General features: G+C 38.8%; 1 protein-coding gene across 1 annotated transcript in view; it reads right to left on the minus strand.

The window, feature by feature from the left end:
• The window catches only part of ADGRV1 (adhesion G protein-coupled receptor V1), a 517,368-nt gene that overhangs the window by 65,195 nt on the left and 425,329 nt on the right, over window positions 1–26,844 (minus strand). The window lies entirely within an intron of this gene.

The following is a 26,844-nucleotide window of genomic DNA, read 5'->3' on the forward strand; positions in this document are numbered from 1 at the left end:
AAAGACACTAACTTTATTATTATTTTTTAAGATTTTGTTTACTTATGCATGAGAGACACAGAGAGGCAGAGACATAGGCAGAGGGAGAAGCAGGCTCCTGGTGGGTAGCCTGGTGTAGGGCTCAATCCCAGGACCGTGGGATCATGACCTGAGCCAAAGGCAGACACTCAACCACTGAGCCACCCAGGTGTCCCAAGACACCAAACTTTAAAGTTAATGTTAGAGCAAAGATGAAGTGACAGGTTGGCTATTGTCAACACTAAGCTTTCTCTACCCATTGTTTCTCATGCAATTTATTTCAGTAGTTTTCAGGACAGATTTCTTCGGGGCCAACGACTTCATTACGCTTTCTTTCCATTTGTCTTTGAGATGTACATTATAGAATAATAACCTTAAAAGGGGGATTTTATCATTGACATGGCAAGCTATATAAGATTAGGAAAGCAAGTCAGATCATGGCAGCTGCAAATAAATATATTTCAAGCTGTTGAAAGACATCTGAGTGGACCACCGACAACTCTTAGTACAGACCTCAAGGTCCATGTATACCCAACATTATCAATTGCTGCCTGGAATCTACATGCATTTTGGAAATCAGAACAATTAAATAACTCCACTTTAGCAATTTAAAAATTTTATTTTGAAACAATCTCAAACTCACAGAAGAGCTGTCAGTACAGTATGACAACAAAGGTTTTTTTTCTTACTGAACCACTTGAAAGTTGCCAACCGAATCCCACATCACCCTCTGAATACTGTATTTTTTAAATATATTTTTTAAAGTAACACTTTCTAAATTTATCATCATCATCATCATCATCATTATTATTTAAATATTTTATTTATTTATTCATGAGAGACACAGAGAGAGAGAGAGGCAGAGACACAGGCAGAGGTAGAAGCAGGCTCCATGCAGAGAGCCCTATGTGGGACTCTATACCAGGTCTCCAGGATCACGCCCTGGGCTGAAGGCGGTGCTAAACCACTGAGCCACCTGGGCTGCCCTCATTATTATTATTATTTTTGGTAATCTCTACACCCCATATGGGGCTAGAGCTCAGAAGCCCCAGATGGAGAGTTGCACTGTCTTCTGACTGAGCCAGCCAGGTGTCCCTATACTTTATTTCTGTTTTTTTTTTTTTCTTTTTCCTGTCTAAATACTTAATTTTTTAAGAAAAAAAAAAGGATTTATTTATTTATTTGAGAGAGACGGGAGGGGCAAAGGGAGAGGGAGACTGAAACTCAAGTAGACTCCTAAGCATGTAGCCCAACATGGGGCTTGATCTCATGACCATGAGATCATGACCTGAACCAAAACCAAGAGTCGAATGCTTAACTGACTGTGCCACCCAGGTGCCCTTCCTCTCTGAATACATTAATGTATATTTTCTACGAAGATATTCTCCTAAAAAAACACAATGGGGCCATCAAATCAGGAAATTAACACTGATCTATTACTGCCATCCTCAGATCCCGTTCAAGATTTGTCCATTGTTCCCATTATCTCCTTTGTAGCAGGAAGGTCCAGCTGACATGCTTCTGCAGACTGCTTTAATCCCAAACCCTGCATCTGTGTGTCCTTGGCTTTCAAGACTGACACTTTTGAAGATTACCAGCCAGTTCTTCCGGTAGCGTGTCCTTAAATTTGAGTTCATCTGATGTTTTCCTGTGATTCAGATTATAAAGTTTGGCAGAAATCACAGAAGGGATGCTGGGTTCTTTTTATAGCATTCTGTTGGGTAGCACAAAAATTCAGTTTGTCCCATTACTCAGGCTGCTCATTCAGGTTGTTTGATTAAGGTAGTGGCTGTATACGCTCTCCCCTATGAAGTTATTAGTCTGTTTCCCTTTGTGATTACTAAGTATTTGTGTGGATAAATACCCTTTCTCCTATCGAATGTTGGATTTACTCATTTATTTATTTTTATAATATGGTCTCATAGATTCTCAATTTATTTAATGGGTTATTGTCCATTATTATTATGTCGAAGCCCCAAATATCCTAAATTTGACTAATGGGAGCCCCTGCAAGACTGCTTCTGTGCCTTTTGTGATGTACTCATCATTCTGTAAGTACTTCCTTGATTTCTGGCCCGACCAGATGTTTTACACTCATCTTGTATTTTCCCTAATCCAGTTCTGGTTTCTTTTGGGGGGAATATGGTATTTAGAAACCAAGATTGGGTGCTAGGTATACTATTATTGGGGTGTTTCTGCCCCTAAGCCCTCTTAGCAGACAGAGCTAGACAATATATGGAGTTACACATATGAACACACACACACAGTTACATCTAGATGACTAGAGTACTAGAGCTTTCTAGTAACCTCAGTAGGTCATACCAATACTTTTTTTTTTTTTTGTACCAATACTTCTAATTTCAATCCAACACCACAGGGTTAATTCCAATTTTCTTCCTTTTAATTTTTGTAAATATCTTCTCTGTTAAGAAATCTATTTCTCATTATTCTTAGTATATATCCTGGTGCCGTCATTCCTTCCCTTGCACAGATGACCCACACCTCATACAAATGCCCCCCTCACAATGAAGGGGTTCCTACACTTGTTGCTTGAACACCTTTCTGTGGATACTAACTATGAGGAGGGCTTTAGGATGGGATTCTTTGGGAAGGAAAGGGAAAGGAAAAACACTAGAAGAGAAAGGAAGGAAAGGGAATGAGGGAGGGGAGCAGGAACAGGGAACCTGAGCATTCCTTTTTTTGAGGAGAAAAAAGCCTTTAAAAGGGCAGTATGCTGGTACCTTCCCAACTATACCCTTCATAAAAAATATAAAATGGTCTAGGTTACAGAGAAAATAAGAATAAAGAATAATAAACACAGTTTATACAGATGAATAATTCCTTTGTCATTAATGCTTTACAGCCTGACAGGAGAGAATATATTAAAATTTATTTAAATTTTATAAAAATTTATTTTTGTTTAATGAAATCACACAATTTGATAAGGGGCCAGAGGCTCATTTTTACTTATGACAAGATACCCTAATATTTAGGAAACTTCCTATGCTTTGCTCATTAAACTTTTTAAAGATTAGATACCAAGTCTGGCAATTGCATTCTTTGTTCCCACTGCGTAAGTACAAAATTCTATTTATGGCTCTGTGCAGAGTACAAAAGGACATGCATATTTTGCATGAACAACTAGGAACCCGATTTTCAAAATTTGGCCTGCCTGTTCCTCTGAAGTGCCTAGAGCCAAACAAGTACTGTGTGCTGACAAAGCCCAGCGGGAGAGCCAAGAGAGCATACTGGGACTGACTAGAAACATCCATGGCCTATGTTTCTCTGGAACTCCACAGAAAAGTGTGGTAGCTTGGCACCCCAGATCAGAAACTCTGCAAGAAAGAAAGTCAGTCATAAATAACTCAGTATATTGAACAACAGACCCCAGGCTGGTTTTCCAGCAGTGCAACAATGATGAGGACATGATTTCAGAAGGAAGAAACATATCCAGAGGCACATCCAGATTCTGTGGACCTGAAGTTTATAAAACTTGGAGAAGCTTCTTAAAAAATAAGAATTGCCAAAACATAAAAATTAGGTATAAAATCTTTGAAGGGGCCTATGCAAGGGAGAGGCCCTAAAACTTAAATTTCATCAGCTTTATGGCTAACCACCTCTGAGGAGGTACCTTCATCCTCTTTAGGGTGTACAGTAACTGGCCACAGGAGAAGGGCTATTGGGAATGGGGGATGGTGATGAAGTGGGAGGCGCATGTTGCTGTTTAACAGCTACTGTAAATTCCACATGGCAAACTGAAAATTAATGCCGCACTTAATGAAAATCATTTCAGTTTCATACTTCACAAGCTGACATTTCATATTTGGTGAACTAGTCATAACTTTTCTGTTGTATGTATAAGTCAATGCTTACTAAAGCAGGCATTTATAACTGGCAATGTTAGAAACTTATGATTAGAGGTGAATTAGTTAGAAAAAAGAATTTCAATGGTTCTAGGTATTTTTACCATAAACATTTTTGCTGCAAGCATTTTTGGGGCAAACAGTTTAGCTAAGCAACTGACTGGCCATTAAGCAATTTTGGCCTAAAAAAACAAAGAGATAACTGGTTGACGGTTGGGTTCATTTCTCCACTGACATAGTACTTCCATTTTATACAAATCTTGGCCCTCAGAATGGTCTATACACTGGCAGAGTTTTGAACCCACATTTCCCACAGAACTTTGGAACGTCTGTCAACGAACATGTGACAATATGCCAAGAACAACCAACAGTGTAGAAGGCTTTCACAACGCACTTCAAAGCTCAGTTACAAATATGCATCCTAGTATTTGGAAACCAATAACTCTGTTAATGAAAGAAGAAATTTTAGTGAAACAAGTAAAAGGGTGATGCTGAACAAGATGATGAATCAATAAACCAACAAGAGCATAATACTATGAAAGAAAGGCTTGGAAAACAAATGCATGCCACAAAATAAAGCCTGTTATCTGTACAGTGAATCTACACTCATTTAAATGTATGCAGAGGTGCCTGTCTGGCTTAGTTGGTAGAGCATGTAACTCTTGATGTCGGTGTCATGAGTTTAAGCCTCATGCTGGACATGGAGTCTGTTGATAGATAGATAGATAGATAGATAGATAAAAATAAATAAATTCAAGTATTCTGTATTTCACAATAAAGTCTTTAATTTTGTTATTCATTTTTCATATTTCATTATCTCTTTTTCAATGAATCCTGTTTTATTTTTCTTGACTTTATATTTTATGGCCAAATTGCCTTCTGGTCTATTAGTTATTTGGTGAAAATGTTTGCAATGAAAATGCTTGCTATTGCATATACATATGATGGAATATTACTCAGCCTTAAAAAGGAATGAAATTCTGACATGTGCTGTAACATTGATGAATGTTTGAAAACATCGTGTTAAGTAAAATGAGCCAGACACAAAAGGACAGATATTACATGACACTTATACAAGGTGCCTAAAACAGACTGAAAGGAGAAGAGAGGTCACCAGGGGCTAGAAGAAATGGGGAATAGGAATTTTGTTTTTTGGACATAGAGTTTACGTTTGAGTTGATGAAAAGCTTCTGGCAATGGACAGTGGTGATGGTTGCACAACATTGTGAATGCATTTTTTGCCACTGAATTGTATACTTGAAAATGGTTGAAATGGTTAATTTTGTGTTATGTATATTTTACTACAAAAAAAAATTTTTTTAAAAGGCTATGCCAAAAAAGGCAGACTTGTGTTAAGATGGAGGTTTTTGACAGGGAGAAAAAAAAATCAAATCCTCCAAGTACTCAATTTAGATACTTAAATTAGCAAGGAGTCATTAATGTGAAAAACAAAGTAGTCTGAAAAGGTTTTAGTAAAAGAAATTAACTTGTGGAAAGGAAAAAATCAGCAAGTGGATGTGTCATTTAGTACAACTATCATTAAGAAGTCTACTTATGGGATTTTGTAGATTCCAGTGAGAATACATAAAATCTCTTTATTTTTTAGTGGAAAATATGATTTCAATGAATTTAATTGCCATTTTTAAAGAAAGTATGGTGCTGTATTATCTCTTCTCTTTGTAATTGCAGCCCTGACTTTATTGCTATGCACCAGTGACAACAATAATGGCTTTATTATGGAAATCACACCTCATTTACATGAGGCTGAAATTTATTCTGTGTTTACAATCTTCTAAAGTACTTGTTTTAATTTTACCTCACTGACCTTCTGATTCTAACAATTTGGATGTGCTACTAAAACAAACTCATCAATGTAAAACAAGGAACACAGCTGTGAAATAATGTGTAGATTTGAGATATTTATGAGGCTATTTCCAACAACAGGCATGCATTATTTTTAAGTGAGGAAAAAAAGGTAATTGAAAAAAAGATATCAAAAGGTTTTATTTCTAAATTATGGGCCTTTACTCTGAAATTAAAAGATACTTGGAGGCAGAGAAGTTTCGCTGATCTGATCCATTTCTTGGTGAGAACACATTAATTGTGTTCTTAAGCTTTTCTTAACAAGAGTTAACACTGACCCCACAATGCATGGTCACCCACCAGCGTTCTCAGCAAATAAACCTCAAGTCATAGAAGAACACAACAGGACACAGATTTCACAGAACTGCCAAATCAGCATTAGGATGCTATGGGTAGAGGAGATAAGGAATCTACAAACATTTACAACTGTATCTGGGGATAGGAGCCACAGGACTTAGGATAGGTTCCCTGTTCTCCTGATGGGCTTTAAGAGTTCTCAGATGTTTGTTCCAGCAGGCTAGACTATACATCTCTGCTCTCCACTCCCCACCAGGTTCTTCAGTTCCGTTTGCCATCCTGACTACATTTAAAATCTCCACAGTCACTTTCTTTCGATGAGTGATTTGGGACAATTTCCAAATGTGCACCTCCATCTCTCCTGAGCTCTGGAACTCCAGGCCTGGAGATCCCTAACACATCTCAGCTAAGTTCATCCAAAGCTGAATTTAGTATCCTTCTTCTCAGACTTTCTCTTCCTTCTGAGTACAACTAGTACCACCAGTCCCATAGATTGAACCCCATGCCTCCCTTCCCCTCAAATGCGGCACCACATGGGGAATGTGGGGGAGAAAGCATACACGTAAGGCTGTTGTCACAGAGCTTGGCACAAAGCACATGTTCAGTAAGCTTTACCTACTATCATCCTCATTCTCATGACCATGATGACTTTGGTCAAGTTCAGGAAATAGCGCATGGCTATACACAGCCCCTTCCTGCATATTTGAAGAGTCCCAAAATCACATAAGAAAAAAACACATTGAACTTTTTTGTACCTGAATTTCCCAAACCCATTCAGCTAAAGAACCCTTCTGTTGGGATCCCTGGGTGGCTCAGTGGTTTGGCGTCTGCCTTTGGCCCAGGGCATAATCCTGGAGTCCCGGGATCAAGTCCTGCATCAGGCTCCTTGCATGGAGCCTGCTTCTCCCTCTGCCTGTCTCTCTGCCTCTCTCTCTCTCTCTCTGTGTGTCTCTCATGAACGAATAAATAAAATCTTAAAAAAAAAAAAAGAACCCTTCCGTTTACCTGATGTAGTCTGAAGATCACGCTTGGAGGAGGGTTGCTTTCAGACTGTGGACTGTGATTTCCACCATATCCAAACCATCACTGAAAACTTCCTGACCGGTGGATTTAGACTGGACCTCTCAGTGTCTTCCATCCACTCCCACTCCCCTCCCCTTTTCTATTCTATTCTAGCCCTTCCCATCCTGCTTAAAAATGCTGCCAGTGAGTCTCACCAATGTCTTGTGACTCACAACTGTAAACTTCTACTCTAGAAGGTAATTCAAGTAGCCTGCAGGACACCTTGGACATACAGTGGGTACAGTCAACATAACTGATAGTGAAGGCCTCCACCTACCACCTTCTGGCAGGGATTTACCCTGACCCTTACTGAGATATGAAGGAAGCCAGCCTAATTTGGAAGGATCTGCACAGGTGAAAAACTGGATCTGCAGGCAGAGAAGAGAGTCAATCAATACTGGCCCAGGGTCTACTTTCCAGGTGTAAAGAGGAGGAATGTGAGCAAATTTTCAGAGGAATCTCAAGGTCTGCAGAGAACCTAAACAGCAAGTGGCACTTGGTCAACAATTGACTTAGGGCTTTCCTGGACGCCAAAGGACAGTCCAGTGTCAGGCCCACTTTGAGTGTGATTTATTGGGAATGAAAAAAAAACAGTACAAGCCTAGAATTATGGTCTCGCCTTGCAAAAGCTATATATAATTTTCAATTTGCAGACTATAATTTTGAATCTAAGGAGAATAATCAAGTTAGATGAGACATACCCACATGGACCTTGCACAAACTGTTATTAGAGTGATTCCATTTGAGCCATGTCCTTCCAAGTTGCTAGATAATACCCTACTGAGGGGAGTAAAATAGGTCTGTGATACTTAAGGAAAAGGTTCAATGGTATGTTTTCTTCTTGTGAGGAAAATGTCTCGGAACTATGGGAAGAATTATCATTGGGTTCACAGCCAACATAAGTAATTTTTAACACACCTCATAAATATTTCACAAAATGACATTATGACAAGAATTTTTAGGAGATCTTTTAAACGAGCATGAGGCCAGCCAGCTAACATCTAAGGACTGGCTTAACCTAGTTTTCTAACTACATTACCAGTTACTCAGCCGTTAAAGAGTTCAAAACACTCATCTCCAGGCATGCTCAGGCACCTAACAACAATTTCCAACACACTTAGCTTTTATAATACTATGAAAATATACAATGCATCTTTCAACCTGCCTACATCTATATTTTGAATCTTGCTATTTGGCCTCATAATTTTTGGAAATTAGGTTACTATGTATTTGGCCATGAATAGCCAGTTATGTTTTATAGATGGTTTGATAGGACATCACATAGCAGTCATTAGGATTTAACAGGCTCAAATTCAACGCTGAAGTCTTGAGTCAATTCTGACACAATGTCTCATAAAAATTAATACTAAAGATGTGTTCAAGAAAATATTTTTACAGTGTGTTAAATATGTCAGTTCTAGAATTGTTTTCTGGTAGACCCTCATTCTGGATAAATGCCAGCTGACCTCACATTTATTTCCTTTAATTCGGTTCTCTGGCTATCATATTACAAAACTGTAACACAAATTTAAAATTTTATTTTATTTTTATTTCTTTTACTATATTACTATTCTAAAAAGTCTACTTTAGTTAAATCCTTTGGATCTTCTCTGTTTTGTGCTTAATTGCGTCTTTTCTCCCTATAGCTGTAAGATTATCAGGGCATTGTCTGGTTTTAGAAATAATGTAATATATTTCACAAAAGCATTAGGGATATTACTTACTCTCTGTTTATATAGCTATATCTGTAAACTGAGAAAACTAACACCAAAACCACATATAGGGCTGTTTTCAGGAATGCACAATAATAACAGAACATAAAGTGGTATGATGTGTGTGTTATACACAGGCTTATCATTGTTCATTGGCACAGTACCCACAGGTGTGGCTGGGAGTTTTATCCGTATGGAAGTAAACTAATATCTTATTGTTCATTACAACCTTGGACCAAGCCCTTACAGAGAAAAAAAGAGGGACCATTGTGTTAAGAAAGAAGGGCAATCACCAGATTGAATGCCATGTGTATCATTTACAAAGAAGGAGGCTGTCCAAAAAACCAGTAATATCTATACTGACAATATTTATGTACTAGTGATCAAAATAATTTGATCAAAGTGAATCGTACCCACTGGTATACCATTAAAATCTTTGCATATTTGGTTGTCAATGTCATATGCAGACAGACCTTAAAATTTGTGAGACCTTAATTCCAGCTTTTTTTCTTTTTCTCGTCTTTCATTTGGAATTTAAATTGTTAATGGTTAGACTGATTTACAGGTGTCTGATATTAGTAGCAACTGTAAGATAGATGCTACCACTTAATTTTGTCCTTGGCTTAAAGCTGTATGTTTCCACTTCTTTTTCCAAGGGGGAGAGCATCGGATAAAGAAGATGTGGATATATATGGGTGAAGAGAAGTGGGAGGTACAGGCTTTCAATTTACGAGATGAGTAAGTCATGGGAATTAAAGGTACAGCACAGAGAATATAGTCAATGATACTGTAACAGTGCTGTGGGGTGACAGATGGGAGCTGTGCTTGTGGTAAGCACAGCATAATGTGTAGAGTTGCTGAATTACTATTAATTACTATACCTGAAACTACTGTAACCTTGTGTTACATACAAATAAAAAAGTTAAAAAAATTAAATTTATCTTCCTCAGGGAAAGAAAACAAATGAGAGCATTGGAATTTATTTAACTCTAGGTACCACAGTTTTGGCATTAGTAGATAAGACTAATGAGCAGCCATATCGTTTTTTGGGTTACTGTGCTTCCCAAGCTCCCAAAAGGAGCCATTTTTACTATTTGAGTCCATCTTTATTTAAAAATTATTTTGATTCCATCTTTAATAGACTAGACAGATCCTGCTACATTTTTTGTTTCTATTCATTTGTTATTATTTTTTTAAACCAGGTGGAGTTTATCTTGTTAGACTGTTTGTGAAACACATTTGTAAAAAACAATTTTTTTTCCAGGTTGGTAAAGCAGCTTTAATATAACCACAGATTGAGTGTTTATTTGCAAATACACTGACATTAAGGGGGAAACTGATGGAGAGAGAAACCACCACACTTCTTAGAAACTGTATAATTAAATGAGTATAAGGATCAAAAATTGTTCATTTCTATCACTTATTAATTTATGACCACACTGACTTACACTATCTTTACAGAACTGTACAATAGGGCTTTAAGTTGCTCTTCAGCGATTGCCCTTCCCTACAATCCAATTTCGACTTCTTTCTGGAGGTTGGTGCATCCTAATTATGAATCACATCATTTGCTTTCCTGAAGGTTATTGATAATAAATTTTATAATTTGCTTCTGTCAAATTCAATGAAAAGAAAAAGATGTTTTGAATATGGGCCCCTGGTAAATTACATTTTTTTTTTTTTTAAAGGCATGCACTGAGGTTGACTGAGGTTGACTGGGATTTATTCCTAAGAAAAATAGAATTGCAGGTACGAGCATGGACTCTGGAGTCTGATTACTTGCAGGCCATTTACTAGCTGTGCGACCTTGGTAAGTCACTTCACTGCTTTGGGACACAAGTTCCTCATCTGTAAAATGAGAGTAATATTAGTATCTCCCAAATAAGGTTCTCTGTATCCAGTAAGGATATAATGGTTGAAATGCAGAACACTCAATAGTTTTATGTAAATTTTGGCTATTGCTTGTTTTTCAAGAATTATGTTTTAGCAAGTATCAAAATGTATTAGGTAAAATGTGACAGATAAGAGGATGAATCACATATGGATATTCTTTCAAATACTACACACACACACACACACCCTATAATAAAAGGCAGAAGATAAGTATTAGAAGAGAGAGACAAAGTTAAATAGAAACCCAGGGAAAGAGACAGTTACCTCGCCTTGGTAGTATCACCAAGTCCTGTGAGAGGAGAAGGAATTTCAGCTGAGACTTGAAGCTGAGCTCTATCTGAGCATGTACATATTGACATTAAGGTAGTTGGTATCGGCAAAAGAGGCAAAAAAGGCATAGGCGTAAATTAGTGTAAATTAGTCCTTTTGATTGGAATTAAAGGTCAATGAAGGTGCTTAATGAAAAGAGCGTTTGTAGCACTAGGTCAGGAAGGCATCTTGTGGGCTAGGTACAGCAATACAAAATCATTTTATAGGAAAGGCAAGCCATTTAAAATTTCTGAGAAAGAGGTGTGGCCTTATCAAAACCAAGCATCATCTCATAGGAAAGTAAATCATTTGGCAAAGAGAATGCTGCAGCCAGGGCACTGGTTAGGCAACTCCAGCTGTGGTCAAAGTGGGAAATAAGGAGAGCCTTGGGCAAGGGAAGGGCAGATGAGAGCCCCTACAAAGGAAAGAATGGGATGCACACAAAATGTTACAGAGACTCTATAGTCACACCCCCAAATCAGAAAACAATGAGAAACTTGAAATTATACAGATATTAGGACTTGATCACTGAAGATTCTAATTCTAAGTCTATAGGGAGACTCATTAAACCATAACTTAAAAAAAAAAGATGCATGCGGGATCCCTGGGTGGCGCAGCGGTTTGGCGCCTGTCTTTGGCCCAGGGCGCAATCCTGGAGACCTGGGATCGAGTCCCACGTCGGGCTCCCAGTGCATGGAGTCTGCTTCTCCCTCTGCCTGTGTCTCTGCCCCGCCCCCGCCCCCCGCCCCGCTCTCTGTGTGTGACTATCATAAATTAAAAAAAAAAAAAAAAAAGATGTATGCATCTGAGGGTGGGGATTGGCAGAAGGAGAGAGAGAATCTCAAGCAGACTCCCCACTGAGCTCAGAGGCAGACATGGGACTCCATCTCATGATCCTAGATCATGACTTGAGCCAAAATCAAGAGTTGGACAAGCTTAACTAACTGAGCCACCCAGGGGCCTCTCATTAAACCATAATTTTCAAAGTCTGATTTCTTTTTTTAAGTAGACCTACATCCAATGTGGGGCTCGAACTCACAACCCCAAGCTCAAGAGTCACATGCTCTACTGATGGAGCCATCAGGTACCTTTCTGAAAGTCTGATTTTGAGGATCAGTCAGATCTGACAATTACTGACCTAAAAATCTATGACTGTGGAGTTAAGTTACATTGGCTTCAGGTTAGGAAAATCAGGAGATTAAAAGGAGCAAGAAAAGGAAGGAGGAGAAAGAATAATAGAGACATCAGAAGAGTAGGGGCAGGCGGAAGAGCAAAGATGATGAAAATGTACTTGAGGAGAAGATATTACTCTCAGGGAGAGGACAGGGAAGAAGTTAGGAAGAGAAGTTGGGCTCGAGCCCAGAGATTTGAAAATTACCACTATGATAATAAAAAAGGCCAAGGCAATCCCTGGAAAAGATATATACTCCAGAGTTTTGAGTCACAAGAAGAATGAAGCATGGTCTGGGATTTAGCAGGGGAAAAAAAAGTATCATAAAAACCAAGGGAGATGGGACTATTCAGTGAAGAGCAGTTACCAGTACTGATCTGTGCAGAAGAGTATAAGGATAAGGACATTAGGAGAGAAGTCAGTAGATCTGGTGTCCAGGGTTATAGGCAATGAATGAAAGAGAAGAAGCAAGATCCTGTTGAGGCTTAGCAGTGAACAGAAGGTGAAGGGTACAGGAAGTACTCTTCAAGAAGCTGGTGGGTGGGGCGCCTGGATGGCTCAGTCGGGTAAGTGTTCGACTCTTGATTTTGGCTCTGGTCATGATCTCAGGGTCATGGGATCGAGCCCTGTGTCTGCTGCACACTGGGCTTCCATGAGCCTGCTTGAGATTCTCTGCCCCTCCCTACCTACACCCTCCCCCCAAAAAAGAAGTTGGTTGGTAAAGGAGAAAGGCAGGGAAGTAACTTGATATGGCATTATGAGTAAGCTCTTTCCAGACAGTGAAAAGTGATGCTTGTTTTTAGATGAAGAGGAAAGATGTGGGGGGGGGGGGGGGAGAAGGGGGGGTAGAGGGAGAGAGAGAGAGAGAGAGAGATAGAGAGACTGAACTGTGGAAAATTTAATGAAGCAAGTTCCAAGAAAAGGGAAAACAGATGAAGGGCACAATGGGGAGGGTTGCCTTCAGAGAAAATGAGTTATTTACTGCCTTACTTAAAAATGGCAGGAAAGTGGCAAAGAAGGGACACAACACAGATAAATGATCAGATAAAAATAAGGACAGCTGAGTGAGATAACATCACGTTGTTTTCATACTTTGAAGAGAGAGTGAGACTAGCATGTAATAAGCACCAAAGTTAAGCACAGTGAAATCTGTTTCAAAGATTACTTAAGAATCAATGAGAGATAATCCGAAGGATTTTTGAGAAGCAGAGGTGGCTCGGTTAGAATAAACTAGTATCCATTACAGAGCAGCACCAATTAGTTAATAAACAGGAAAGAAGTGTGTGGCATAGACTGGACTGGTGATTGGCAAATTTCTTAAGGAGGGAGCCAAGTCAGTGAAGAAATCAAAAGAGCTAGTGAGAATATTCTTGGACTATCCCATCACAGGGTCAAGGGAAGGGAGGTCACAGTGAGAATGAAGAACAAGTGGAAATAAGAAACTAGGAGAGACAGGCAGAGAGAGGTTGTGTTCAGAGAGAGATGTGGAGAGGGAAATTGTGATCCAGGAAGGAGGGCTAGCATGAGAAATGGTAGCCACAGGAAGATGAATAAGAAAAGGGCGGTATAAGCAAGAAGCATAGATTTAAAAATAGGAAAAATTGTTACCCAGGGACATAGTAACTTTATGGAAGGAAGCACAGATATTTTTGACATCCTATTAATTGGAAGGAGTGGCCTCTTGGAACTGGTTGTAAGGAAAGTGATTTTTTTTATGAGGCAGGTCATTTCACTTATGATAAGGTAACTGAAAGAGCACTTTTGTGAAAGGATCAGACCAAGTTTGTTATTGCCTTCTGGCCCAATGAAACTCAAACTTCACTTTTGATATGGTGATAATGTACTTTTCTTCTGAAAGGAAACAACTTATAAAGATGTCATTTTCAACTTCCTGAAGTTTTTCCCCCCAAAAAACTTCCTTTTTTTTTTTTTTTTTTTTTTTTTCTGGGCTCAGGCCCCATGTGAGGCTCCACACCACAACCTCGAAATTCTGACCTGAGCCAAAATCGAGTCAACGTTTAACCGACTGAACCACCCAGGAGCCCCTCGAATGTTCTTAAGTGCAAAATCCATGCTGTGAACCCTTGGAGATGGGAGGACAGCTGGGACACCAGTCTCCTGAGAAGGGTGGGTGGCCTGGAGGGCCTGAGGGTGGGAACTAAGGACGTGGGAGGTGCCTGCATACCTTCCCATCCAGCGTGGTGACAGGAACTCCCCTCACACCCTTGGCCTTCAGGGTGAAGGGCTAGGGGCTGACTGGACCCCGCCGACCACAGTGATGACACGGGGCCCCATTGTGGGCGGAACTGTGGCGCCCCAGGGTTCCACCGTTGCCTGGTGCTAGTCTGCGTCCACAGGCAGTTGCAGGCACTCGTGCTCCTGATCTGGCTCACAGAGCCCGAACTATCCGACTCTCACCAGTACCCCAGTGTATAAAGTGTAGGTGCTCACACAGCGACAGGTCACAGGTGAGTGGGAGCTGCTCCCTGCTCCTCGGGCCACTATGGTTTATAATATGTAAATAGTTTATAATATGTAAACTATTAAGTATGGCATTATGATCACAGACATTATGCCAATTATACATTTTTAAAAGAAATTTATGGTGCAATTGCTAATTCTGTAGATTACCCATCCCCATTTCCTATTTCCCTAATTCTAGCAACTCCGTTTTCTTTTATTTCTGGATCCTATCTTTAACATTGTACCAGCTGATTAATGTGTGATCAAGCAATTATTTTGTAAGTATATATATGTTAAAGAACTGTGTAGGCATGGAGTCATAAGCTGGAACTCCCTCTAAATGATGAAAATGGCAATAAATAATACATGAAAAAGTTGCAAATTGAGAATGGCATTTACACCAAAGAATTTAGGATTTGGCTGACTACAGAGAGTCATGGTGTATTACGGGATCACCAAAATGACATCAAATGAGGTGGCTCCTAGAGCATAATGTTTTTGATGCCATAAATATCCCAAGATAAAACAGCCTTGAAAAATGATTTTTCTACTCTCTAGTAGAGTTTTATATACATTCTTTGGCAATGGTCTGACTACAAATTTGAGAGTGATACAAAAAAATCAGAAATTTTATTTTCATCAGCCAACAGCTGAATAGAAGACTTCAGTCATCTATTGATTTAAAAAATAAATGAATATACCCTGAGATCAAAGCATTAAACATGAATAACTGTTTTATGTAGTTTTCAAAGGGGAAGGAAGAAATGCCTCATTGGTAATTTTTCCAGGATAAAGAAGGGTGGGGGTGGGAGGAAGTCCTTTAAGAGAATGGAGTATGCCAGGAAAATTAAAATTTAAACTTCTTATTAATTTGCAGAGAAACTGTCAAAGAAATCTATAAAAATGCAGCCTATGTACAAAAATTATAAACAATTGGGTCAAATTGAGGAATGGCAATGGTATGCATATGTTAGTAGAAGATGCCAACTGCATTGAAGGTCAAAGAGTATGCAACATACCTAAGCAAGAATGCCACTGTGATGCTCTTAGACACTGACCATATGTATGCCACGCTGGCCATATCTTCTGCTAACACCCAACTGAAGCCTATTCACAATGTGTATCTAGATGGAAATTAACTTCAATTCCATTCTCTCTCCTCTCTGACCACCATAACTGATGAACTCAGCAAGTGAGGGTGAATTCAGCCCCGTTGTTTAAGTCCAGATTTACCAGAGATCACAGCACTTTTAGGCTGGAGTACACAGAGAGTTTATGCAGGTAAGAGTGACATTTTCCTTTTATCCTACAGTTATTACTACTGAATGATTTTAATGATGTGATCAGGTTTCACTTTTTAGATAGTTCAGTGTGGAGTGGAGACAGACAAGAATTGAGAATATCAGTCTCAACTGTCTAGGTATAAGTTGATGGGGAATATAGCCCAGGCACTACGGACTGAATTGTGTTCCTCCAAAAGTTGTATGTGGAAGCCCTAACCCTCAGTGTAATGGTTTTGCAGATGGGGACTTACAGAGTTATTAAGTCATGAGGGTGGAACCCTTGTGATGGGATTAGTGCACTTATAAAAGAGACAGGAGAGAACTATTTCTCTTCCATGTGAGGACACAGCAAGAAGATGACCATACAAGATAGGAAGAGGGCTGTGTCAGGAGCTGAAGTAACCAGCCCCCAGATGTGACTCTAGAACTGTGAGGAATAAATTTCCATTGTTTAAGCTACCCAGCCTAAGGTATTTTGTTATGGCAGCCCAAGCTGACTGATATACCGGGCATAATCATGAAAAAAAAAAGGAAGGCATATTTGAGAGATATTTAGGAAATAAACAGGACAAAGGAGCTACATATCTGACTGTATTCCTTATTAGTTACACATGAAAGAGTTGTTATGCTAATAAAAATACTAGCACATACTGAGTGCTTAGTATGGTTTAGAGAGTGTACTAAACACTTTATATGAATTAACATTGAATCTTTCAAACAGCTCTATAAAGTTAATTATTATCATTATGTCTGCACTATATGAGAATAGTGAGGAAAACTAGGTGTGTTTAGTACTATACAGAGAGGGGGCAGTCTTTCTTGGAAATTTGAAATTGAAGGAATAATTTACCAGACCAGGTCACTTCAAATTCCTTCTGGGAAATGGAGTCTAATAGTTACTTTTATGGAACTAGTGTTTTCTAGGTTTAATAATTACATGTTATTTTTCTCAATGAAACTTTATTCATTTAAAAAGACTTTATTTGATATATAGAGAGAATCAGAGAGAGAGAGAGCATGAGTGGGGTGAGGGGCAGAGGGAGAAGCAGACTCCCTGTTGAGCAGGGAACACGATATGGGGTTGATAGATGTGGTCTGGTCTCGGCACTCTGAGATCATGACCTGAGCCTAAGGCAGATGCTTAACTGACTGAGCCACCCAGGTGCCACGGAACTTTTTTCTAAAGTCATCTCTACATCCAACTTGTGGCTTGAACCTATGACTATAAGATCAAGAGTCACATTCTCTACCAACTAAGCCAGCCAGGTGCCCCTCAATGGAACTTTTTTTTTTTTTTTTTAAAGACTATTTTTAGGTAATGTCTAAACTGGGCATGGGGCTTAAATTTACAACCCTGAGATCAAGCTCTACTGACTGAACTAGTCACACGGCCCTCAATAAAACTTTTGATAACAAAATGAGAAGGGGTGAAGTACCAGTGCTAGCAGTAATGGCAGCTCTGGAGAGCATGAGAGTCACCAGTGGCTCTAATCCCAACTGTTCAAATTTAACAGCTTTAAAACTTGGACACTTTTCTAAGCTCTCATTTCCCTGATTTTCTTGTCTGATTGCAGGAATAATAATATCTGCCTCAGCAGATTCTTGTAAAAATTGAGATAATATATATACAAAATGCTTAGCACAGTGGCTAGCATACGGTGAGCCTTAATTGTCAGTGGTGCTGAGGATAATGACTATGACCACTAGGGCATAATTCACACCTGCTACTTATATGTAGGTCAGCTTTTTACTCTTTCTTTCAACCTTATCTCATGCATGCTCATTGCTCTCTGCCCACCTAGAAAACAAATGTAAATTGAATTTAACAGTTGCATATTGAAACAGCCTCAGTAGAGCACTACCCTTGCCCTCATCAGTATCCAATGAGAATAGGTAAAAGGCAGTTCACTGAGGTAAAGATATTCAGCAAACTTGAGTTCTAGCAAGACCCAGCTCTTCTACAAATTATCAGTCCTATTTTTTTCTTTGGTTATATGTGTAAATCAGAAGTTGAAACAGAAATTTAAGTTTTCTCTCAACTCTATTATTTTATTTTAAATATTTATTTGATAGAGAGAGCACGCACAAACACAAGCAGGGAGAGCGGCAGAGGAAGAGGGAGAAACAGGCTCCCCACCAAGCAGGGAGCCCAACGCAGGGCTAGATCCCAGGACCCCAGGATCATGACCTAAGCCGAAGGCAGATGCTTAACTGACTGAGCCACCCAGGCACCCCCTCAACTCTATTATTTTATTTCTTACTTTTTATTTGGATGTCCTAAGCCTTAGGAAACTGATTCCTGATGTTATTGTTCTAAAAGTTTTTAAAAAATATTATCAAATCCTGCAGAAAACAAACATTCAGTGATTACACATCATCTTTCAGGTTCAAAGATTTCTAATTCAAGTCTTTGAAGACTGACATCCTAGATAAAAATCTAAGCAGAGGATGAGCATCTATAAGGTTTCTTTAAATGTTCTGAATTTTCTCTACCACTACTGGCAAAATGTGGGAAGACTGAACTGTGCTCACAAAGCTTTTTCAAGTTCAAGTGGAAGAGATTGTTCATTGTCTAGTGAGAAGCTCTGGGATTTTCCTTAGGTCCCCAGGCATTGTTTTTTTATTTTCTTTTCAGCAATGGAACTGGGAGTAGACTGCAAACAAGCAGCTTATTGCCAAGGACATGTGAAACCTGTTATATTGGTCATTCTGGATCCTATTCAAGCACATACTGTTACTAGGTAAGATTACTTTTACTTTGCTTTAGTGGAAGCATCAACTTTGCTTTGGGAAAAAAAATTATATTTTTTTCCATTTTTATTTATAAACCATGTCTATTTATGCAAGCAATAAAATTTGAAGTGACAATCACATACTTGACATTTTGATGTGAGAATAATAATGCTCCTAGAACCAGAGTGTTTCGGCTATTGATTGCTACATAATAAAGCACTATAGAACCTAGTGGCTTAAGATAATTTATGATTTCTCACAGTCCTACAGTCTGGACTGGGCAATTTTTCTGTTCTGTGTGGTGGCTACTCAGGCTGGAACCTACAAGAAGGCTTCTTCATTCACATGTCTGGAATCAGAGCTGGGATTCCTGAAACAACTTGCCAAGCATGTCTATTCACATGGCCACTCCACACTACTAGCTTGGGGTTCCTAACACCATGGTGGTCTCAGAGTAATTGGACTTCTGGTGGCTGACTTCCAAGAGAAAGGATGCTGAAAGTGCTAGTCCTCTTAAAAGCTAGGCCCATTATGGGACAGCTTCACTCCAATCATGTTATACTAGTCTGAGCAAGTCCAGAGCCAATCCAGATTTCAAGGGAGGGGAAAAAAGACTCCACTGCTTTATGTAAGGAGTGGCACACATGCAAAGGGAGGGGAATAACGGACGGCGGCCATCTCTAGAGAATACAACACAGACTGTACCGCATTTGCCAGGAGCTCTTTCCTTTTCTTCTTCTTCTTTTTTTTTTTTTTTTTAGATTTTATTTATTTATTTTTTGTTTTGTGTGTTTTTTTTTTTTTTTAGATTTTATTTATTTATTCATTAAAGACACACAAGGGAGAGAGGCAGAGACACAGGTGGAGGGAGAAGCAGGCTCCATGCAGGGAGCCCGACGTGGGACTCGATCTCAGGACCCCGGGATCACACCCTGAGCCAAAGGGAGATGCTCAACTGCGGAGCCACCTGGGTGTCCCTCCTTTCTTCTTTTTCCTTTGGATTTCACTGAGTTTCTTGAAATTCTTTTTGAAATTTTCAAAATGTCCAGAGAGAAAAAGCCACTCAACTTTAGGGTATAAGGGACGACACATCATATATTAATTATAACAAGTTTCTAATGATTTTTCATAATTTCGATGCAATATTTATTTATTTTAAATATTTTATTTATTTGTTCATGAGATACACACACACACACACACAGAGACAGAGACACAGGCAGAGGGGGAAGCAGGCTCCTTGCAAAGAGCCCGATGTGGGACTTGAAACCGGATCCTAGGATCATGCCCTGAGCCGAAGGCAGATGCTCAACCCCTGAGCCACCCAGGTGTCCCACATATAGTGATCACTCTAAATATGAGGAAATGGAGCCTCAGAAAAAAATAAGCATCTATCCTCGAATATGCTCCCAAGTAGAGAAGTGGTCATTATAGTATCAGAGATTCCACACACCTCGGATTTATGCTTATCCATAGGTAGCTGGACCAAGCCACCTTTATGTTTTTATACAACATACTGAAACATATGTGTGGGATTTCATAAGAAAGAGATTTGTAATCACCTACTTCCTCTTTTTATTCAAATTAATTTTCCTTCCCTGATCCATGAATCATTCCTCACATAGGAATTGGATGATGATTCAGAAAGAACCAGTAAATTCTAATGAGCCTAAAAGGAGAGAAAAGCTTATCATTGCCAGAGATCAAAACCAAACCCTAAAATTATAGGCTTTGTTTAAAATGCTGTTTCAGACACTGAAATCTAGTTCAGGGAACATACCTTTTTCCTGACTCATTCTCACTGCACACTCACCCCACTGAAGGGAGGAGGAGGCCAGTGAATCTCATTAGGAGCCACTGACCTTCGAAAATGTGGTTCACAGCAGTCTGGCAGCGACAGGGCCATAGAATGCCAGGCTGTAATCACTGCCCCAGACCACACTCGGAAAAGGAAGGGGTTGACAGTGGCCATCTTTGGGAGACTTTAGCACAAGAGTGTATTTTATTTACTGGCAGCACCTTTTCTGTCTCTTCTTCCCCTTAGATTTCATTGTTTATCTGAACTCTGAAATTAAAGTCTGGCAGGAGTAAAAAAAGTCACTCAAAATACAGAGGGCAAAGGGACTGGTCATAACCAAATGCAGCAGTGTTGATACAAAATTGCTCCTGTTGTCAGACACATCTAACCTGCATAAGAGTGATTAGTTTGGAGAAAAGTTCTGTAGAGATATGGAAGATTCCAGGCCTAACGAAATGATTGATGCAAGCTTTTCAGTTATTCAAAGAGGTCTGATGCTGGAATTAACTAATCGCATCTGTTTACCAAACCTAAAACTCAAAGGTAAGTAAATAATCATAATCATTCCAGTTACCTAAACACAAAACCCATCTTGGCTATAAGGAAACTACAAACTGACCCTTCCTTCTCATTGTTAAAAGTGATTTATAAACAACAACAACAACAAAAAACCCTTGGTAGTGTATGACCCCAAATACTCAAAATTTAAGCATAATTTGTAAGACTAGAAAACTGTGCTTTTTATAAGAAAAGGAGATTTACTTTCAGTTCTTGATTCATTATGTATCTATTTCTCATGATACTATCTATCTAAAAATGCTCATCCAGTTAAAAAAATGCAGGGCAAAATATAACTAAATTATAAACCATCTAAGCTGCCTTAGGAAAAAAAGGAACTGCAGGACTAAGTGGGATATACTTGAGACTAATTAGAACTTCCCTCTCAGGTACTAAGTGTACATGGGGTGTGAAAAGTGCAGGTTTCTCAGAGGAAAGCGAAGAAGAGACTACATGTTGCCTCTGAAGCTTAGGTTTGCAGAGAGCTTAGTGGTGTGTGCTTGGATGGTGGCATCTGAACTCCGAAGCTGGGTTGGTGCCACTTACAACAATACAGAATATTAGAAGTGAAGAAAAGGTGCTCATTCTCCAGTTTTTCAAAAATACAGACATGAGAACTTTCAAAATGTGCTTAATATTTTGCTAATATACTGGCCTTTTCAGCATTCTCTCCCCACTCCTCTTGTACAATGTAGATATTTATTTCATGTGTAACTCTGTCCATTTTCTTTCAATTCTGAAAAATTCTCAACCATTACTTCTTCAAATCTTTTTCTTCATTCCCTATATTCTTTTCTTTTGGCTGTCTCTTCTCATACTTCCTTAGTTTTCATATTTTCTCTTTTCTGTATGTTACCTTGGTAAATTTCTCAATTCTAGCATCAGATTCTAATTCATTCCTCGTCACAGCTTCTCATTTAGGGCTTATCTCAAATATTAAGATCTTTGTTTTTTTTAAAGATTTTATTTATTCATTCATGAGAGACACAGAGAGAGAGAGAGAGAGAGGCAGAGACACAGGTAGAGGGAGAAGCAGGCTCCATGCAGGGAGCCCGACGTGTGACTCCATCCGGGGTCTCTAGGATCAGGCCCTGGGCTGAAGGCAGCGCTAAACTGCTGAGCCCCCAGGGCTGCCCTAATATTAAGATCTTTCAAAATTTCAAAGGGTATGTTTTTCATTACCAATGTTTCTGAAATTATTTGATTTTCATATGTGCCTGTTTTTATATTGTTTATATCTATTTTTGTTTTTTATGTTTAAACGTTTTTGGTGGATAAATATTTCCTTACATTGGAGTCGGTTAACCTTTTTCTGTAAATGGCCAGATATTAAATATATTAGGTTTTGCAGACCACAGTCCCAGTTACAACAACATATACTTAACTCTGCACTGTGAGAGCAGCCATTGAATATATGTAAACAAATACGTTTGGCTCAGTTCCAAGAAAAATTTACTTACAAAAACAGGTCACTGCTGCTACTTCGGAAAACAGTTTGGCAGTTCCTCAAAATATTAAACATAGAACTGCCATGTGACCCAGTAATTCCACTTCTAAGTATATACTGAAGAGAAATGAAAATACAAAAACTTGCATATGAATGTCCATAGCAGTGTTCTTTATAATATCCAAAAAGGTGAAAAAAGACCCAAATGACCATCAACTGATGAACAGACCAGCAAAATGTAATGTATCCATACAGTGGAATATTTGTCAATTAAAAAAAAACAACAACGAAGTGCTGATACACGCTATAATATACATGAACTTTGAAAACATTATGCTAAATGAAGGAAGCCAGACACAAAAGACTGCATAATCTATGATCCGATTAAAGGAAAAGTCCAGAATAGACATATCTATAGAAATAGAAAGTTGATTAATAGTTACCTAGGGCCTAGGGAAGTACAGAATGGGGACTGCCTGCTAATGGGTATGGAGTTTCTTTTTGAGGTGATGAAAATGTTGAAAAATTAGAATATGATGATTGTCAAACAACTATATAAATATACTAAAGACCACTGACCTGCACAATTTGAACAGATGAACTTTGCCAAGTAAATTTTATCTCAATGAAGCTGTTAAAGAAGAATGAAATGGGGAAAATACGTTGAGTGCCCAAGGGGCCACAGTCTGATGACTCCTGTTCTATATCTGATAAGTGTCCTAACATACTTATAAAGTTATTTACAGTTCATTCTATATTTAAAATATTTTCTGGTTTAAATTCATCTTTTTGATTGCTGATTTTGAGGGCTGTTGGTTTTCCTCCAATGTTTGAAACTTTTAAACCACAAGTAATCTTGAGTAGAAAGCATCTGTCTCTTTGCTTGTTTTCATTGTCTGCCTACTTTTTTCTGTCTAGTGGCTTTATGGGGTGTTTCCACTCAGCTCTCCTGTTCAAAGAGAACTAGTTTGATGTCTTGGGCCTCCTGTCCCTATGGTGACATGTGGATATGACAGCTACTCAGTCTGCAAACCTGACCCGGATACTGGATGAGATGCTTTGCCTTCCCCTTGGAATCCCGATTTCCTGTAAGTCAAAGCCAAGGCTACTGCGGCAGATGTTTTTCAGGCTCCTTTCATGCAGGTGCTATTGCTCCATTCTACCTGCCTTGGGTGAAATCTTTTAGGTCCTAATTCATCCCACAGCAGCTGAGCTACTCCTGTATCCACCAGCTTAAGGACAAAGAAAACACTGGGGCCATGGTTTCAGTCCAGTTTACTACTTTGGGTGTCTGCTCTATTTCTGATCCACAGAGATGTTCGCTTTAACAAATATTTTCTCTTATTATAGCCTGTCTTTAACTCCTGTGTAAAGGCTTTTATGGAGCAGGGCAGAGGGCAACACATGGATTTACAGTGCCATCCCAACTGGACACTTTTCAGGTCAGTGCAATGGAATTTTAGCACAAAGATTCAAAAAGAGTATCAAATGCTTCTTGGTAGGTAGATTTTCCTTCTAGAAAATCTGAATTTGAAGTGGAGCATATTCGAATGTAGTGTGATATAGCAGATTGCAAATAAAATATAAAAGATTAGGCCAGCAGTCAATGCTGAACACGTAATTTTGGGAATCATAGAAGTCCAGAAAAAAATTATAGCCCCAATGATAGTAATGTTCAAAGGAATACCTACAAAACAGATCAAGGAGATAAATCCTTTAATTTTTACTTTTGATGATATAACATTCCTCTTCTTTTTAATGCTATAGTTAGCTTAAGGATCCAAACCTAAACGATTTTGTGTTGCACTTATGATTTTTTTTAAAATATTTTATTTATTTATTCATGAAAGACACAGAGAGGCAGACACATAGGCAGAAGGAGAAGCAGGCTGCATGCAAGGAGCCTGATGCGGGACTCGATCCCAGGACCCCATGATCATGACCTGAGCCAAACGCAGACGCTCAACCACTGTGCCACCCAGGCATCCCTGCATTTATGATTATTAATTTATTCATTTGTTATATCAACTATTAACAATAGTTAATTAAAATTAACACATATTAACTATACTCCTCTCCACTGAGCACTCTAAAAGGCCATGGTGATACAGAGATGAATAATAAATGGTCCCTGCACTCCAAGAATTCATAATTTATTAAGGAAATCAACCACACACACCAAAGGAAGTCACCCTTTTATTCTAAGATAAGTGCTATAATGGCTGTAGGGACAAAATGCTTTAAAGGCATAGATGAGGAAATGAGCAATTCTTCTTTGGTGTGGTTCTATGAAGAGGCAATTGCAAAGGTTTCAGAGAAGAGGTAGCATGTTGGGAACTTCCAGAACTGCTATAAAAGACTGCGTAGTACCTTGTTGGAAAGGGGGGTTTAGAGGAATTAAATTGTGCTTATCCAGCATACCAGCATACCATTTTTACTTAGATTATGGGTTTATTCTGGACAGCTGTGGGGAGTGAATGAAGATTACGGAAGGATAATAAGCCCCTTCCACCTCTCTCTCATCCACATTTCCCCACATTACTTAACACATGGCTTTTATCAACTAATGATGAAGAGTTCAAAGTAGAGGTCTCCTTACATAACCAAAGATGATAGGATCAGGTAATTTTAGGAAAGAGTAAACACATGGCATGGTCAGAATGCAGGATTGATAGTAACTAACTTGGGGATGAACAGATGGCGCAGGAGTAGGCTGTGGGGACTCCTGTATTGTCATCCAAAGAGACCGGACTTTTCTCAGGCAATGAGTGCAAACCTGAAAGGCTGTAATGCTGAATGAGAGAATCCACTTTACATTTTTGAAATACAGATATCTGAGAAAATGAGATGGAGAAGAAAGACTATAGACTAGTGACCAATCAGCAAAATAATATGAGTCCAAGTGTGAAATATTGACTATTAGACTGAATGTTATGGGGATGGAGGAATTAGAAATAATTTTTTTTTGCTTGAAAAGCTACAACAGAACAATGCTTCTATTAATATTTCATGGCAAGAGGTCTCCCTAGTTGAGAAACAAGTGCTGAAGCTTTTAGCATTATGTTTAATGCTTGAGGGCTATTATTCTCAGATAATTGGAGTATTATTATCTACTATATCCATGATGGATCATATCCAAAAGGTGATTTAGCTATGAAAAAGAATGAACTCATTAGGCTAGGACCTTATGTTATCACTATTGAAAACATGAAAACACTGGCACTTTTATATTATATGGAAAACAAATGAAATCTTATCATTTGGGGAAAGAAACAAACCTTCCGTTCAAAAAGCATATGTATTTTAATAAAATGAGTCCCAAATTGAATAAAAGCACAGCTTTTGGATAAATTCTATGTCCCATGAAAAAGTAGGATTTCTACATTGAATATTGCTTCTTTTACTGAATAATTTAAGATTGATTATAACCTTAAATAATATTTCTGCCCACATAATGATTGCATATTTAAATGGAAAGAAGAAAGAAGAGCTGGCTAGATCCAGCTCTCCTACAAACTACCCCACAAACTAATATCAAAAAGTCCCTTCTCTTTACATCATGAGGAAAATCTTTTCAAGTGTTCCTGATCCATTTCAAAAACTGGAAGGTTCTTTATACATTAGAGGGTCTCATTTTCTTATCCTGTGACAGTATCTATTGAGCAGCTAATAATGTAGTAGACACTCTTCAAGGGACTTCATAGATGGTATCTTGCTTAAACTTTTCGAAAGCAGTTAAAATGTGAAAATTCCTCTCACTCATTTGGCTTTAGATCTATAAAAACTTAGAAAAGAGGAGACTTCCTCTTTGGCCCAAGAGGGCTCCCCAGCCCCGGCTCACAAGATTCTCTCCAACATCCCCACCACTCACCATTTTAGGGGGAATTTTCTCTGTGTAGGTGTGTGGTTACTGTTCCTAGTTAAGAAAATTCCTAAGAGACTCTAATCTAACAACAACAAAAAAGAATCAGACCATAAAAACCTGTGTTAAGGATGATTCAAAGGGAAAAAATGAGCTGCAGTGAAAGCCAATTTGAGCTGGAAAGACTTGCACTCTTAAGTAACCAGACATGTGTAGCCAGTTATGAAGCTGTCTGATCACATATGTTTTTAAACATCTGTCAGCACAAATCAGAACTCCACATGCAAACTACAGCACTCAAGGGCGTTAGCGAGGGTTGTCTGTGATGAAGTTTCAGAAGCTGAAAGAAATGAATAGATTTCACAGGCTGAACACAGGTTGTTATTGCCTGACTTGAAGAAAGCCTGGGGAAGCAGCTCCCAAGGCTGTGAGGCATTTACTTGAACATTATATCTTTTTTTTTTTAAAGACTTTATTTATTTATTCATAGAGACACACACGCACACAGAGGC

The sequence above is a fragment of the Canis lupus genome, chromosome 3 (genome assembly GCF_003254725.2).
Source record: "Canis lupus dingo isolate Sandy chromosome 3, ASM325472v2, whole genome shotgun sequence".
In the NCBI taxonomy this organism is placed as follows: domain Eukaryota; kingdom Metazoa; phylum Chordata; class Mammalia; order Carnivora; family Canidae; genus Canis; species Canis lupus.